We start from the raw sequence: 12510 nt of genomic DNA on the forward strand, positions 1-12510 counted from the left end.
AGGCGGGGGGGGGGGGGGGGGGGGGGGGGAGGACGGGGCCCCAGCCTGGCTTGCACCCTCTCACAGTCTGGGGTCCTGCTGTGGCAGCTGTGCTCAACAGCTGTGAGATTGGCTTCTGGCTGAGCGACGCTCCCCCTGTGGGAGCACACCAACCACCACGGGGCAGCTCCTGCTTTGAGCATCTGCTCCCTGGTGGTCAGTGTACATCATAGTGACCAGTCATTCTGCTGTAACAGTCGCTTAGGCTTTTATTATATAGATAAGTGGGCAAAAGTCATAGCTGTCATTCTCAGCTATTTAAAATAATGGCATCATATAATAGGGTTACTTACTACTGCATTGTAACCTCACTGAATTATTAAACTATTACTTTAATGTTCTCCTGGTAATTTTTTAAAGGTTCATCAGTGCTTCCTTATTCTAGATCTTATCATTATCCAGAACTGGATATGCATAAGAAACCTGGAATTTAAAGTTGAATTACATGACTGTCTAAATGTATTTGCTATCCCTTACTTTTTTATAGAGCAAATGAATGCAAAGTAATAACCCTGTACAAAAATGAAAATTACTTTTGGATGGCATCCTTTTTGAGATAGACCTCCTCCTATGATTAAAATATTACAGCATGCTTTAAACATCAGCAGGGTTGAGTAAGTCTTTAAAATGAATACTGTGTTTAGGGTCTTTGATATTTTAATATTCCTTCACCATTTTAAGAAAGCAAACCACTTCTATAGCAATGAAATGTCTCAAATTCTATAAAGCAAGAAAACCAGGAATGTATTCTCTGACAGTAATACCTATCAACTATGGCTGAATGGTTTCACTTGGTATTAAACTGCAAATTCCATTTTTAGCTGGAAAACCTGTAAAATATTAGATTCCTCATATTAAAGATCAACATACCATGACCAAATCAGGAAAAAACTTGATTACTGCATTTATGTATGCTAAATTAGATTAAAATCTGCCCTTCTAATTACCTGTGTATTATGTGTGCCAAATGCACAGTGTATTAAACATTTCCCCTCTGAACTCCAGTGGCACTTACTTTCTAAGCTTTTCAGTTAGTGTTAGTTACCATTTCATTTTACTAATTCTAATTTACCCATGTGAGACCTCTCAAAATCACCTGCAATGTCCTTGAGGACACACAGCCTTTAATATAGAGGGCTGTGTTTACATATTATCAAATGTTATGTCAGTTTATTAAGCAACTTACTTTTTCAGGGACTATAGAAATCTGGTGAACAATGGCCCAAAAGTTAACTAAGCAGGAAAACTGGTTGAGTTACTTCTGCCCAAGATCTGTTCTGAACTATTTTTACCACAGTATGACCCACTAGTAAACCTCCCAGAACCCACAATCACTATCCCACTCCATTCAGCCATCCATGTCTCCCTTACACATCACAGATGTGCAGAGTGGTTTTTCTTTTTCTTTTTTAATTGATTTCAAAGAGGGAGATAGAAACATCAATGATGAGAATCATTTACCGGCTGCCTCCAGCACACCCCCCACTGGGGACTGAGCCACAACTGGGCATATGCCCTTGACCAGAATCAAACCCAGGACCCTTCAGTCCGGGGGTGGACGCTCTATCCACTGAGCCAAACCAACTAGGGCTAGAGCAGGTTTTTACATGCACTACCCCTCACACCCTGTCTTTTCTATCCTTTCCATCAAAGTAAGCATAATCTTCAGCCTCAACCTCTGTACAAAATTTGGCATCAGATGAGAAATGCAAGTGTGGTGTGGAAACACCTTCTGCAGTGGAGAAAATACACGTTGTAAAATATTTAGTAATGATCTTAGATTCATTTAACAAATATTTAATGCCTATTGCACAGTTCTTTTGAGAAATACAAAAGGAGTTTTGTTTTCAAGAAGCTGATCTATAATAGATCTTATTGCTGGGCCAGAGAGCACCAAAGTAAGGGCCAGGACTTATCTCTGAGCATGGCCAACCCACCCACCGCCTATATTTCCAATGGTTACAAATAACCAAGGCTTGCAGGTTATGGAATCTGTTTTGAGTTATAACACAAGCTACTTAAAATACTTTGTACTAAATTTCCATTAAAATTCTTAGTTGTTTTCTCCTTCCTTTTTCTAGTGATTTCAAAGTTTAGTGTTTTAACTGCTAGTGGTTGCTTTGAAATAAAAACATTCAAACTCTTTATCCTTTGCATTTACTGTAAAAATGCAAAGGATAAATTGCTTATTTACCTTCTCTATCTGTATACAGAGGCTCATTCCTGTTTGAGAATCCCATTTTAGACCCTTATGATTTCCTCATATTCTGCACCTTCACTTCTTAAAGTAGTTCTTTATTTAAAGCATTACTTTATTGGCTAACATTTCATGACTTACCCATTCTTTTCTTTAAATAACCTACTAGGTCCTAGCCAGTTTGGCTCAGTGGATAGAGCATCCGCCTGTGGACTGAAGGGTCCTGGGTTCGATTCCGGTCAAGGGCATGTACCTTGGTTGCGGGCACATCCCCAGTGGAGGGTGTGCAGGAGGCAGCTGATCGATGTTTCTCTCTTATCGATGTTTCTAACTCTCTATCCCTCTCCCTTCTTCTCTGTAAAAAATCATTAAAAGATATTAAAAAAAGACCTACTAGTTCTTTAGTTTTTCTATAATAGGTTTATAATACTATGAGCCTTTCCAGAGAAAATGTTTAACTCAGAAAAAGGATTACAACTGGTTATTGTATTTATGAATTATTCTTAGAACCTCTATAAACTGGCATTTAAGTAACGCAGGGGAAAGCTGAGTTTGTTCTATTTTGTCTCACTGAATTGTATTTTTCTTAATTTTACTTAAGCTCAGTCTGAATAAAATCCCAAGTAGTTATGCGGGCCCAGAACATAATATTCCCAAGTGACCTAATTCCAGAAGGTGTGACAGGCAGAATGGGCACCAAAATATCTTTTCATTTTAATCCCTGTGAATATAAATTTATATGGTAAAGGAGAATTAAGGCAGCAAATGGAATTCAGGCTGCTAATCAGCTGATCTTAAAATGATTAGTCTGGGATATCTGGGTGGGCTCAATGAAATCATAAGGTCCTTAAAAGAGGAAGAGGGAGGCAGGTAAGAGGAAGAGATGCTGGCAGAGCTCCGAGTATGATGGTGTGCAGACTGGACCTGCTGTTGCTGGATCTGAAAATGGAAAAAGGAGCCATGAGTCAAGAATGCCAGTGTCTAGAATTTGGAAAATGCACTGGATCCTCCTCCCCTAGCTGCCAGAAACACAGCCCTGCTGACACCTTAATTTTAACCTAGTGTCACCTGAGTCATCTACAGAACTGTAAGATAACTTGTGCAGCGTTTTGAACAAAACGAATGATAAAGACCTAAGTAATATAGTCAGAGGCCTTTGAAGAAACATTTCAATGGAGACCTAAATCCAGGTGAACATCACAAGCCTGTGAATTCTTTCCACCCCTTTCCTCTTCTGAAATTATGCTGTTTGGGGCCAGCCAAGATGGATACCCCACAACCCTTAGTACTGTACTCTCAAGTATCTTCTTTATCCACTCCATCTAGGTAGGTATTTTGTGTGCGTATGGGAATTAAAGCTTTGTCACTGTTAACGATAAGACATGGTGCAGAAGGATTAGGCCTGAAAATGATCTTATCCTTTAGGCTAGTTCAGTTGGGCCTGGGACCTAAACTTGTCCTGAAACTCTGAGGGTGGGGAATGGAGGATTTTGTGCTGGACAGAAACTGAGATAGCTATAATAGGTTATCTTGCTGAATAAGGTAAAAATGCTGAAAACAATGAAACCCCTTAGTTTCCCTCTTAAACTACACTAAGAAGCTCCTTATGTAGTTCTTTAAATTTCTCAACCAATTAGCCAAGTACCCCGTGGTAACTTAGAAGAGCAGTCTTCAAGTTGGAGTTCACATTTTCATGGGCCCACAAACCAGATAAACTTCACAAAGGCTATGAGGAAATAAACTGCTGTGCCAATTTCTGTTGTTGCCTAAAATTAATCTGAAAAGGCACCTCCCTTTTCTTATATTCCTCAAGCATTCTGGTTTTGCTGATGCTTTGTCCCAGAGCACCAAAGACACAACTCAATTCATTCAAGGCACAATATACTAGTGAGGAATTTCTTATATTCCTTAAAACTTCTGCTGGGGTGAAGACAAGTTTCAATACCCATTATTGTTTTGGTCAGTGTTGATATTTTAAGAATGCCAAATTGTTTGATAACCAAAAATTGAGGATTTGAGATTATGGAGTAAACAGAAGCTGTGCTAGACTTACTTCACCCAGGCAACAAAAGCATCTACTTGTCACTGTGCACCTTCCTCCAGTATGCCTTTTAAGAGTTTACTAACCTGGTGGTCTGAAGTGGAGTTCAACCTTACTTCCAACATATCACCATTAAACTGCCAGACAAATGGAATACGGGAAAAGTTTCCTAATTTCTTGACCCTTCAGTTTTCATTTTTGTTGTATTACTGGATCCTGTGAATGCCTACTTCCTGCTTATCAACTCTAATTCTTTCTACCAGATAATTGATAATATACTTATACCTTAGAATCCCATCAATACTAGCAAATTAATGCCTTCCTTTTTTCTGTTAACCACCACTAAGCCTGCCTCATCCAGCAATCATTCACCATGGGCATTTCCACTGTTTATGCAAAACCTATCAAACACATTTCATGGACTGGCTTGCTGTTTTGGATGAATGGGCATAAATGAACCAAACATCTCAAATCCCTGCCCTCTTTGAAGGTAGGGATAGCATTTAAAAATACAAAAATGCAATTCGGGTTTAGGGATGAGTCTCACTCAGATCCTGCAATTTCTAAGATCCCAGGTGATTCTACTAGTCTTCTATTAGGAAAATGACCCAGGGGAGAATAGAGTATGCAGTTAAGTAGAGCTCCTTTGACTTGACATTGGTACAAAGACTGAAAAGGAAACATGATTGAATCATGTGGTTATGTGGACAGAAACTTTTCCAAACAAGTGTCAAGTCCATGAAAAGCCTGCAGAATAATAGTACAGTGGGGACAATGGGAGGTACAACACTTCAATAAAAGGTCATTGTATCAAGGTGATTACTGAATACTCCAGGAAAGATGTCATTTTAAAAGAAGTCTATTGTTGTGACTAACCGCAATTAAGAGCAGAGATAAGAAATGTTTAGAACATGGCACAAACTATATCCTATTTAAACAGAAATTTTAGTTATCAGTGAAAATAAAAAACAAACACATGGAAGTATACAAGTTTCACAATTCTGAGACAGAGGACTAGAAAATCTCTTGGCCAGAATGACCCTGAAGACTATAGTGTAAGAGCCAACCCCCAATTACACAATGTATTAGGTGCCAAACATTTACCAAAGTTATCAATGGAATATTGCCTAAAGTTGGGAGCGAAGGAAACCCCGTGGATTCAGCAGCAAATATAAGATTGGCTCTAGCTGAAAGGTGTCATGCCAAAGCACAAGTCAGCTATAAAACTAAGAAATAGCCCTAGCTGGTTTGGCTCAGTGGATAGAGTGCCTGCAGACTGAAGGGGCCAAGGTTTGATTCTGGTCAAGAGCACATGCCAGGGTTGTGGGCTCGATCCCCAGTAGGAGGCAGCCAATCAATGACTCTCTCATCATTGATGTTTCTCTCTATCCCTTCTCCCTTCCTCTCTGAAATAAAAATATATAAAAAAAAAAAACACTAATAAAGTATATGAAATGTCTGTTCTCTAGTCCTACTTAGTCTCTTACCTCCACATGAACTCTGTGTTGATGTTCTGCTTTTCCTATGGCTCATTTTGTGAAATGTATGGCAGCAGTTACATTCTTAAATACAAACATCTACAGACCTCTCAAAATGCTTGCTGTAGCATCCAGCCCTACTCACACCCCAAAGATTCTAATGCATCTGAAAGTTCCAGGACTTTATATTTTGAAAAATATCCTTAAGTAATTGTAACACCTAATTGTAGTGAAGTACCTTACCTTGCAAGTGTACAATCATTCTAGAATCCCAGCAGTCTTCACTGGACCTTGGCCTTTGCATTCTAACTTTGTGTTGAAGGATGTATCTGAACTTGATGTACTTACTGTCTAAATCCAGTAAGTGGCTCAAAGGGCATACATACTTGCTTTGGATGTAGACAACTGTCATCTACTCTCACAAGTCCCAGCTTCCCCAATCTGTTGAACAGTGGTTTTCCTAGAGCAGTGATGGCGAACCTATGACATGCGAACTCATTTTTTGGTTGATTTTTTTTGTTGTTAAATGGCATTTAAATATATAAAATAAATATCAAAAATATGTCTTTGTTTTACTATGGTTGTAAATATCAAAAAAAAATGTCTATATGTGACACGGCACCAGAGTTAAATTAGGGTTTTTCAAAATGCTGACACGCCGAGCTCAAAAGGTTCGCCATCACTGTCCTAGAGGATTACATCTCTATTAAATATACACTTGATCTTAGCCAATAGGCCAAGAGGCAATTTAAATACAGGAAAGTGATTCCTTTAAAGATTAACCTTTCAAACCTTTAGCCTATGTAAATTGAAGTCAAATTGGTTTGTTAGCAACTTCATAGTACATATACTTTATAAACATGTAAACAGGTCCATGCTCATTTTCTCTATGAAGTGCACATTCTCCGTAATTTCAGGCCAGATATAATCTTGCAGTCTGAATGCAGATATTGCACTGAACATTTGATTTGGTACCACTTGCTACCAAGGTAAGGTTTTTATTCACCTCTATGCCATGCTCAACACTTCTCATTAATGACCAAACCTGTATTTGCAATGTCATTTACTTTAGACTCAAAACTACACAGGACTGCAATTTTGATAGTTGCTTTACCATCAAAAGTACAACCTAGTATCTTATTTTTAAAATAGACTATTTTTTTGAACACCTATAGATTTTTTGAATTCTGAGTTGCTCAGAACATATTCAATTTTAAATATAGTACAGCTCCACTAAGAAGCATTCAAACTTTAGTAATCAACAAACGTTTGGGTATTTAATAAAAGCCAGTTAAAGACGTTTCATACTTTGGTTTCCTCTCTTAGCTTAAACGTCAACTTATCAATAAGTAAAAATAACTAAACGTATAATTTGTACTTGGAGCTCTTCTTACTGGATTTTAAGTTAACATATTAGGAACCAAATCAATCTCCAAATTAAGTAAATTCAGGTGTGATTTAAACATCAGATTATAAAAACTATGTAGAAATTAACCTTTCTAAACAAACTGACATGAATTTAAATTCAGAGCCCATTTACCAGTTTTATATTCTTCTTGCAAAGAAATTTTGCTGATTTCACTTCCTCAATAGTGAAATTAGGATACAAATACAGATGCCATAGACACTAAATTATTAATACAGGTAAATCACTTGGGTATTTGTTGCTGCTTCCCGTATTACCTCAATAGGGATGTTTCATTTACTGTAACAAAAAAGAAAAACTGTCACAACTAAGAAAAACTTTAAAATTTTTATTTCATTATGTTCATTCTGGACAATTTCTCAACAAGCAGTTTAAAAAGACATAACTTTATTTATTTACATTAAATGCACTAAACAATTCAAAGAGCATGACTAAATTGCAAATACATAGAATAGGCATCTCAATGCTGTGTCTCTATGGTTCAAATTGGAAAAACTAAGCCTTTTAAATCAAATTTTCTATGGTCCTAAAATTGATGGGATACACCCATCTTATCCTTTAAAACTCACAAAGAATATTACATTTTACTAACGTTATCACTGAGACTACAAAGAGTATTAATTTATCAAAACAGCCAAGTACATTAATTCACATTTCCAGAGTGAAGACTCAAGTAGGTATTGTATGTGTATTTCCAGACATACACCGAAAATTAGCCTGTATAGAGCTATCCTTACCTTTACTGCTCAGCCCAGACTCCTAACTTATCTTAATGCTAGACAAACCACACCAGGACTGTCAGTTACTAACAAGTTATTTCATTAAGTACATAAGCTTTAACATGACAATGAACTGTTCTCCAGGCAGCTGCAGGTTGCATTTTGTTAGGAATCATTCTGTAGGACTCTTCCAAGTGTAGGGAAAAACCCACATCTGGCTTGCTCTGCTTAGACATGTTTGCCTGTAAAATAAAGATCTCAAAGAAATTTTTAGTAAAATCACTATCTCACAAAGGATAATTTGTAAAACTGTAAGTGCTTTCCTTTTAAACATAAATTAGAAGTTTGTACGTGCATATATAACATGCAAATACTAGGAAGAAGTTTGTATTTTTTTCTGAGTTTTAATGCTCTCAAACCTGAAGCAATGGGTCAGTACCTTAAGTCTTAAGCAATTTAAAGGTTAAAACATTAAAAGGCCACTCTCTACCCAGGTCAATGAGAAATTTTCAGCTACAACCAACTTGTTCACTTATTTGTATCAAAAAAGGCTAAATTAATGTCAACCTTTATATTTGCAGTCTTTTGTAGTGTCTAAGAAAGTGTTCAGCCCCACTGAAAACCCCAAAAGAAATTATACTGTTAACTTGTTTAGTAGATATTAAGTCTTGATTAAAAGTCCTGTTATGAACACAAGTACTAGAGGTGTAATGTCTAGGGAGAAAGAGTTAACCATTTTAAGATTTTGTTATTAAAATGAGTTACATTTTAGCATATTAGAGAAATCATCACTGTTCCACTTTAAACCACAATGCTAGAGGTTATTTCCCCCAAAGCTTTAAAATACAATTATATGGTTTAGTACATGTAAACATCACTTTTTCCCCTTATAACCATAGCATAGTAAGTTATGCTAACATTATGTAACTTTACAAATATTTAAAGAAACGTTTGTCAGAAAATAACATAACCCCAAACAGAATAATTTCCAGTTGTTTTTTGTTTTGTTTTTCATAACGCAAAGGTTTAAGAACACTCAAGGACAATTAGATTTGTTTTATAAATCACTGCATGGTTCTTACTATTTTCTCATTCTGAAAATTTACACCTTTTAATCAGCTCCAGAACTGTGAAACTCTTACCTTTCTATTCAGGGATCCATAATTAAACTCCTTTAATTTCAAAAGGCTTAAATTTTCTTTTTAAACTTAATATATTTTTTAAATGTTTTATAAATTTATCAGGTGGTATAATAATGTTATAGAAATTTGTTTCCTATTACTAAAATTCAGCACAGGCACAATTTTAACAACCAGTCTTCAAATTTGATCATTCCTAAGTTAACCCACATTTTTCTACACATAAGAAACATGAACTAAAGACAAGACACATAAAAAAAAAAGGGCAGAAATGTTGGATAAAATACTGTAACTGCCACTTCTTAGGTTCTACTCCAGTGACATAAGTTACATTAACCTAGAATTGTTGCAAAATGATTTTCAAATTTCCACCCAACTTTTACACTCTTGGTGTTAGAGACATGTACGCATACACATACTTGTGACTCCATTTGGCACTGGTATGTCTTGTTTTCTTATTTTTAACTTCCAGAAAGCAGAGTCTAAGGATCACTAAAAGTTTTTACATCATTAAAAATTACCAGAGAACTAGTACATAACCAGTTAACAGTTTTATCATGAACTGGTAATATTGGTAAAATATTTGTTTACTAGAAAAAAGACAGGCTCCCTCACAAATCTAAATTCCATGCTTAAACAACTTTCTTTATACACTGCTTTAAACAGAATGAAATTTTTACCAAATTTAAAAACTTGAGTAGTGTACAAGTATCATTAATCAAATTTTAAGATAAAACATTAAGAAAGCAAAAAGGCATATCCTAATTTTACAGATTATGCATTTATCCAAGTAAATAACCTTTATACAATTATAATGGAATGCTTGATAACCAAATAATCAGACAAAAAATATTATAAACATAGTAAAATCTGACATGCAACCCTAGTAGTGAAATGTTTTAGTACAAAAAGATGAAATTTGATTGAAGGAACGAAGTTACATATATAAACTTCACACTGACAAATTAAAATTGCACTTTTAGTACTTTTTATCTCTGGAACATTTAAAAGTGGAAGGTGAATCTTCAGTAATATTTAATTTTCAAAATCTTCTGGTCACAATCCCCACCAAACTCAACAGGCCGGGACAAGTGCAATACCATAGAGAAACACAGCATTGCAACTGATCCCAACCTGTGTAGAAAGGGGTTTGATTTTCCCTTACTTTTCTACAGACTTTTCACTACCACAGTCAGTTTTGCATGGATTTGCACAGCAGAATATCACACAGCTGGATGCAAACCTGCAAAACTAACCATAGAACAGTGTTCAGTAACTGGACAGTTTGACTGGGCGACAGGCCGAGGCTGGAGTTCTACAGCTAGCAGTACTTTAAGTGCTCATAATGCAGTAGATAACTAAACACTACCTGCACTATAAGCACTTTAGTGCTACAGAAGCTGTCACATCAGACACACCAGGCGGATTCTACATCGATACAATAAAAGTACATAAAATTAGTAAAAATTACTTGAAGGAAATAGCAGGCCACCATCAGTTTTGCATAGATTTGCACAACTACATTCTTCTTGTAGTGCAACTATGCAAAACTAACAGAGGACTGCAAACAAAAAGCATTAAAACACCTATATACTTGCTTGGCTTGGCTTGGATGAAAACATAACTTCTTATGCCAGAAGGAGCACTTAGGGCAGTAGATGCTAATCTACTTCACTATCTGCACTAGATGCACCTTAGAACAAAAAGCACTCAACACCAGCAGGCCCTGCGCTTTAAAGCCCACCAATGGCTCCCCGAGGCAGCTGTCACCATAATGCTACAAGTGCCTTCACTGCAGTAGATGCACATATCACTACCTGCACTGTAAGCACTTTGACATTACTCTGACTGGTCACAATCTTCAGGTTTTACAAGGTGATGTTCTCTTTATTCCTGCTAAATTTTAAATAAATAATTAGAATAACACCCCAAACTCTTACAGCTATAAAACATACAAAATTTAGCATAATCCTTAATGGGGAAGAGAAAACGAGTTCAATTACCTTAAACCCGTGAGTTCCATTCAGAAGCACATTTAGACTTTAAAAATAGAGAACTCTTTTTTTTTCACAAGACAATCAAAATTAATCATCATTCTAATACTGTAAAAGAAAGTGGTGGCTCTTCCTTTACCTTCCATTCCCAAAGGCATACTTACAAAATCAAAATCAGATTGCAAATAAATGAGAATATAATTTGACTATGTACCTTTTGGAGGAATCTTCACATCCACGTGGAAAAACGTATTTTCTTCTGCTTCCAATTAGCAATTATTTGGTAAACTAATTCATAAAATTACTGTTCAGACTATACTTCAAGTTTATCAACTGGTCGATCTTATACTCCACTTAAATTATTTTTAAATCTTGGGAACACTACAGATTAGATTTTATCATCCAATTTAAAGCAGTTTTAAAATTACATTTGTAAACTGTGCATCAGTTTCCAAAGATTTATAAAGATATCTGAATTGTACTTTTACTAACTTAAAAATTAGCTGACCCAGAGTTAATTTTCTAGAAAATGTAAATGGACAAACTACCCATTTCACCCTTTGAAAAACCCAATTACATCTTAATTATTCAAATTAAAGTCAGGAGAAAGTTATTTTAAAGAAAAGTTAAAAATTAGAATACACTCACCCACTTGCGAAAACTTCGTTTTCAGCAACTATCCTTAGGAAAAGCTCTTGGCGCAGTTAGGTCCACGTGTATGAATGACTGGGATGGGAGGGAAAGGGAAAAAACACAAATTTACTACCACTGTCCAGGTCCATATTTAAATTTGTGCTTTTCCAACCCCTTTATAAAGTCAATTACAGTCATCAAAAAACCCAAGATAGCCAAGCAATACTAGTGGAGTTTAAAAGACCAACAATGTATGGGTGAAAATTCGTAAGAAAATAAAGTTGAAAAATCCACAAGTATTAGATTATCTTATTTTAAAAGACCCTGAAAGACTCCCGCACGATCGACAGCAATCTTAACCTCTATCGCGCAGCTCCAACGAGGGAAACGCAGCGAAGGGACTATTCTTCCCCACCCCTCCCCCATTCTAGACCTCGTGGCCGCAGCCGGGATAAAGAGTTGTTTCCCCCACGACGTGGTCGGGACGGCGCGAGGCCGATTCTCCCTCGTGGCGATACTGCCTCGACGAGCCCGCCCCTCTCCAGCTCCCGTCCGCGGCTCCCGTTCACGAACAGAAAAGGCGGTACGAGCACCGGGGGCTGCAAAGTGCCCGCCACGCTCCTGGAGCTCAGGCCGGCGGCACATGTCGCACAAGGGGGCGCGCGACGGCGCGAGTCCCTCGTGGCGATACTGCCTCGACGAGCCCGCCCCTCTCCAGCTCCCGTCCGCGGCTCCCGTTCACGAATTCACGAACCGGTACGAGCACCGGGGGCTGCAAAGTGCCCGCCACGCTCCTGGAGCTCAGGCCGGCGGCACATGTCGCACAAGGGGGCGCGCGGCCGCG

The sequence above is a fragment of the Myotis brandtii genome, unplaced genomic scaffold, assembly GCF_000412655.1.
Source record: "Myotis brandtii unplaced genomic scaffold, ASM41265v1 scaffold71, whole genome shotgun sequence".
Lineage (NCBI taxonomy): Eukaryota > Metazoa > Chordata > Mammalia > Chiroptera > Vespertilionidae > Myotis > Myotis brandtii.